The sequence below is a fragment of the Octopus bimaculoides genome, chromosome 1 (assembly GCF_001194135.2).
Source record: "Octopus bimaculoides isolate UCB-OBI-ISO-001 chromosome 1, ASM119413v2, whole genome shotgun sequence".
Taxonomy (NCBI): Eukaryota; Metazoa; Mollusca; class Cephalopoda; order Octopoda; family Octopodidae; genus Octopus; species Octopus bimaculoides.
The window spans coordinates 90,050,681-90,056,462 of NC_068981.1; the positions used below are offsets into that span (position 1 = coordinate 90,050,681).

The window sequence follows — 5,782 nt, forward strand, 5'->3', positions numbered from 1 at the left end:
TATATATATTTACACACACACATAAATTTATAAACACACACATAAATTTATAAACACACACTCACACACGTGTGCATGCATGTATGTATGTATGTATGTATGTATGTATGTATTTATGTATGTATGTACGTGTGTGTGCGTCTCTGTGTGTGGGAGGGGGTGTAAGTGTGTCTCTCAGTGTTTATATTTTGATTGCTAGTTTCTAGAGATGCGATTTGTATCTTAAGACAGATTGAGAGAAGAAAGTTCGAAAAATCGATCGTTTTAATATAAAACAGGGAAATAGATATATTATAGATACGAACGAACGAACGCACGGAAGCAAAGGCAAAGCAAAGCAAGCAAGCAAGCAGGTATACAGACAGACAGACAGACAGACGGACAGGCATACTGACAGACATAAACAAACAGAAACATGCATATGGGCAGGCAGGTAGACAGACATGCAGGTAGACAGAGGGGAAATATAAGTATGCTACTGTGTTTGTTTGTGAATTTACGTAGCATGAAAATGTTTCGCAAATTTCAACAAATACATTAATACAAATTATTACCGCTAAAATACGGAACATTCCGATTTTTTACGAATCATAACGAAAACGTAATAAGAGCAATTTACCTTTGTATATAATTAGCTTCGCGTAATTTCACTCCGTTTTTCGGTTCCTCTTCTTGTATTGTTATCAGCGTTATCAGTATTATTATTATTTTTATTATTATTATTTTTATTATTATTATTATTATTTTTATTATTATTATTATTATTTTTATTATTATTATTTTTATTATTATTATTGTTGTTGTTGCTGTTGTTGTTGTCTTTTGGTGAGTATGTTGCTACTGTTCTTGTGATTTGTTGTTGTTGTTGTTGTTGTTGTTGTTGCTAGTTCTTGCTGTTGTAATAATTGTTGTTGTTTTTTTTTTTGCCGTTGCGTATTTATTCAAGGTTTGGCTGGTTGAAAACGTTGGTTCCAAAACCAAAAGCTAATAATACTTGGGGGATATCGTCTCTCCGTCTTAGAACAGAAGAATGGTTATTTGGGTGGAGGGTCGGGGTGAGTTACGTGAGGAAGTGCATATTATCTAAATCTCATGACAGATGGGGGTTTTAAGCCAGTCAATATTCTCATATTACTGAACACACACCCCCGCAATCGACAGCCACTAAAATAGGTGATGTGAATGGAAATAAAAGAAAATACGGGGGCGGCGATTGTGTTCGGCGGGGGAGAGGTATTTTGTAGGGGAAGATGTTAGGGTGGGGTGGAAGAAAGAAAGAAAGAAAGAAAGAAAGAAAGAAAGAAAGAAAGAAAGAAAGAAAGAAAGAAAAAGAAGGAAAGGAAAGAAAAAAGAAAGAATGAAAGACAAAGAAAGAAAGAAAGAAAGAAAGAAAGAAAGAAAGAAAGAGAGAGAGAAAAAGAAGTAAGGAAAGGAAAGAAGAAAAAAGAAAGAATGAAAGACAAAGAAAGAAAGAAAGAAAGAAAGAAAAAAGAAAGAAAGAAAGATAGACAAAGAAAGAAAGAAAGAAAGAAAGACAAAGAAAGAAAGAAAGAAAGACAAAGAAAGAAAGAAAGAAAGAAAGAAAGAAAGATAAAGAAAGAAAGAAAGAAAGAAAGAAAGAATAAAGAGTAGTAGTAGTAGTAGTAGTAGTAGTAGTAGTAGTAGTGGTTGGTGACGATGACGAGGATGATGAGTGTAATGACGACGACGATGATGACGACGACGATTGGTAGAGAAGAAAAAGAAGCTCTATATACTGATAGTAAATGACTGAGCGCTTTTATCAGTCTGAGGAAATGCTGAGTTCGCTCAATTCTTTTTCGAGACACAGCTTAAGGCAACACTGGCTAATTTTGATTGTTGCTTAGCTTCATTGCGGTTGGATCTGCTGACAACGAATTTAGTTTTCACTGTTGTTGTTGTTGTTTATCTTCAGGTCAGCTCTGATCGAACAAACCTGTAATGATTTCTAACATCGATAGATACCAGGCTCGCAAATTTGGTAGGAAAGGTTGCTCAATTAAGCCAGCTCCAATATTTGTTTGGTGTACTTTTATTTTAGTGATCCTCCAGAAAATGGAAACCAAAACTCACTTCGACAGGATTAGAACTCAGAACGTAAAGAATTGTAACTAAATAAGGCAAGCAATTTTTGCCAGATGCCCTAACGATTCAGATTGTTCAACGCCTGAGCAGCCTTTAATACATTTATCGTCGTCAGAATCCATGTATTTTTAAACATGTCAGTACTACGCCGTATGGTGAAGGGTTTACTTCGCTGATAAGGTTATATAAAACAAAAGCATGTGCAAAGTTATCTCTCGTACTTGATAAAATAATATTAGTCATTGGCCAATATAAATTTTTGCATCACATATATTTCTAATTAGCCTCTCCGTGCCCTCCTCAGATGGGTTGACACTAGCTTAATTATAGTCACACTGCATTCTATTTATGTTTTAATATGCAGGGGTGTGATTTGAAAAAGATATGGTTGTCATTTCTAGAATGCCTATCGTTAGAGCTTCAGATAAAATGCCTGCAGTCCTTTAAAAATCTTCTATTCAAATCCTACCAGCTCAGCATTGCATGTCGTCGTTTCGGGAACGAAAAATAACATGTTAACTGATAAAGGCATGGTTAATTTGCAGTGCGACTCGCACTTCCTCGTCCCCTACTAGCTCTCCCCTACCATAAATAACCCCGATTCTTCTACACCGCTCTTAACTTGAACAGCCACTTTAGGCACTGGCACCCTCCACACCCATCAAGATGAAGATCATTCGCTGGCTACAGATCTCCTAGTGGAGGCGCAATGGCCCAGTGGTTAGGGCAGCGGATTCGCAGTCATAGGATCGCGGTTTCGATTCCCAGACCGGGCGCTGTGAGTGTTTATTGAGCGAAAACACCTAAAGCTCCACGAGGCTCCGGCAGGGGATGGTGGCGAACCCTGCTGTACTCTTTCACCACAGCTTTCTCTCACTCTTACTTCCTGTTTCTGTTGTGCCTGTAATTCAAAGGGTCAGCCTTGTCACACTGTGTCACGCTGAATATCCCTGAGAACTATGTTAAGAGTACACATGTCTGTGGAGTGCTCAGCCACTTGCACGTTAATTTCACGAGCAGGCTGTTCCGTTGATCGGATCAACTGGAACCCTCGACGTCGCAAGCGACGGAGTGCCAACAACAATAACAGATCTCCTACCTGAACACGAGTTAAAGCCGACGACGATGGAAATTTACGATGCTTCATAGTCGATCATTATGACGCACAAAGTCACGAACATACCTATAACAATATATATAGATCTATTAATTCGAATAATTTCGTTTCTCTTTCTCTCTTACGTTTTCGATTAAAATATTTATAATTTACTAAATGTAATGCAGAGGTTCAAATACCAGTCCTAACCTCTCACCCAAAAAAATTATTATTAATGACATTTTTACACACACCCCTATATCCGTCTCTTATTAATGTGAAAATAAAACAGAGTCTGCGCCCATACTATTCTTCTTTCTACGCTATGGTGTTGTGAAAGTTTAAATCTACCTTAAGTTTTTATTAAACCTGACGATTTTTTGGTTCACTTTTCAATCCTCAGAGCCTAACCTTATGATAAGCATTTGTAACATAATACGTTATTTTTGCTTTAATATAAGTTTTGGTATAATATATGTTATATTTGCAGTGCATTCGTTTGTGTGTGTGAGTGTGTCTGTGTCTGTGTGTTCGTGTGTTTCTACACAACACGGGAATTTCATTGAATTATTCTTATAGCTGTGCAGCCCGATTATATAAGTTGTATATCATATCACATAAAGCCAGTTATTAAAAGGCGGTTGTACATACCTTCTATAAAGTGTCCAAGAAGTAAACTGAATTGTAATAGGAGACCTTGTAAGCGCTTTCAATATATTCAATCCTGATGCGAATGTAGCACCATAGATCCTCCGAAAGAAATGTAGGAAAGCAGAATAAGAAGACTTGTGAGTGTTAACGAGATGGGTGTTCCCTTAAAACTCTAAAAGGGCGTTAATTCGTAAGTTAAGTCTTTTAGTTATTAAATATAATGGTATAATATGAAATTTTAACGTAATTTTTCTTCTTTGTAAAAAACTACGGTTATGATAGAATATGAACAATATAAACTGGTTTTGGTATATTATTATGAAAACATGATTACTAATCTCAGGCTATCTTGCATATGACCACTGATAAACTTTCGTAAATGCTTAATTTCCTCTGCACCAGAATGACCAGATAACAACGTACTTTATACAAAGCAATGATAAGCTTAATCAGTTAATGAAAATAGCTTTTCTGGCTTCTTTTAGTTACTAAATTTCAAATGAAATTCCCCAAATCAATTTTCAGCTGGTGAATTGGTAGAGTCGGATTGAAGGCCGTGCTGTATTTATTCCGATTCTCTTTACTCTGACTTCAAATCCCACCGAACTCACCTTTGCCTTTCATTCATTCGAGGTTGATAAAAAATAAAAACTACCACTCCAAGACAGTAGATGAATGAAACTCTAAGAATGTTGAACCAAATGCATGGAAGTAATTGTTCCGGCTCCTAGCTTTTTAATTCAAATCTCACCATTGCCTACTTGAGTGGTAGAGTTAATCCATCGCCCAATTAAAAAAAAACACTATTACCAGGTACCTCGGGTACCTTGGATAATTTTAGCGGAGTCCACTCTGTTGCAAGCATTTGGACCTGGTCTCCGGTTTGAGAATAACTCCTTCTTTTTCGTCCTAACAGTCTCGAAGTCCCTGTAGAGTGTCATGGGCAGTGTTACATCTTCCGCCTAAAAGATAAAGAAAAAATAATCACTGACTGTACTTGATTCAAAGCTCAATCTTGGTAAATCAACAAGTAGGTGTGAAATATAGTTGTCCTTAAGTGTGGCGACTGACAGGATTTCTGGAATGTGTGACTCTAAAGAAGGGCAAACCACATCGGATCACCCAGGTCGTATGTAGTCAGAGTAGTCTGTAGCTTAGTAGGCAGGGATGGCGCAAGTGGTCCATAGCTCAAAGTGGTTAGTTAGTTATACAGACCACAAATTTGTGATTTGTATGGTCAACCTAGATAGTCTATGTAAGCAGGGACTCGGTTACTGTAAGCTGGGCATATCGTTCTCGATGTTCCCTGAAATACGCTTTTGATACAAAACCAATCAGATGGTGTCAGATCATGTGATGGAAATTAAACACTTTGTGATCTGGCACCATCTATTTGGCTTCATTACAGAGGCATTTCATTTCCATTTGTTTCGTAACTTCATTAAATCTTCAATGTGTGTTTCAATGTCAGATATCTCATCACCCAATGTGGAATCTCAAACTTGAATGACTTCATTGCAAATATCTATTGGAGCCAACACTTATACAAAACAACCGACATAAATACAGAAACAAAACTGTTTAGGTATTCTAATACTTTCTTCTTTCCCTTCTTTGTATTTGCTATAAATTTAAACTCTAAAAAGCTTTTGCGATACTAAGTGAATGCCAATAAGGTGAGATACAAAAGGTTTTATACTTCCAAGTTTATCGGACCATCTGGTTTCTGGTATGCCGTGTAAGGAACAGCACGTGATTTTAAAGTACTTCCTCTTTCTTAGGACAATAGCAAATTAGAAATCATTTCAATTATTCAAAAATTTGGTATGGCTTCTAATAAGCACTCACTTGCGTCGTTTCAACTCTTTTGAGAATATGTCAGCCACATGGAAGAAATGATTGCCATTGAACATTGTATTAGTTTCGTTT

At 36.8% G+C, this 5,782-nt stretch overlaps 1 long non-coding RNA gene across 1 annotated transcript in view; it reads right to left on the reverse strand.

Moving 5' to 3' along the window:
• Positions 1 to 4,154, reverse strand: part of LOC128247892 (uncharacterized) — a 216,933-nt gene extending 212,779 nt beyond the window's left edge. Inside the window, exon 1 of the long non-coding RNA XR_008264202.1 lies at positions 3,854 to 4,154. This is a non-coding gene — a long non-coding RNA (uncharacterized LOC128247892). The remainder of the gene's footprint in view (positions 1 to 3,853) is intronic.
• Positions 4,155 to 5,782: the final 1,628 nt, after the last annotated feature.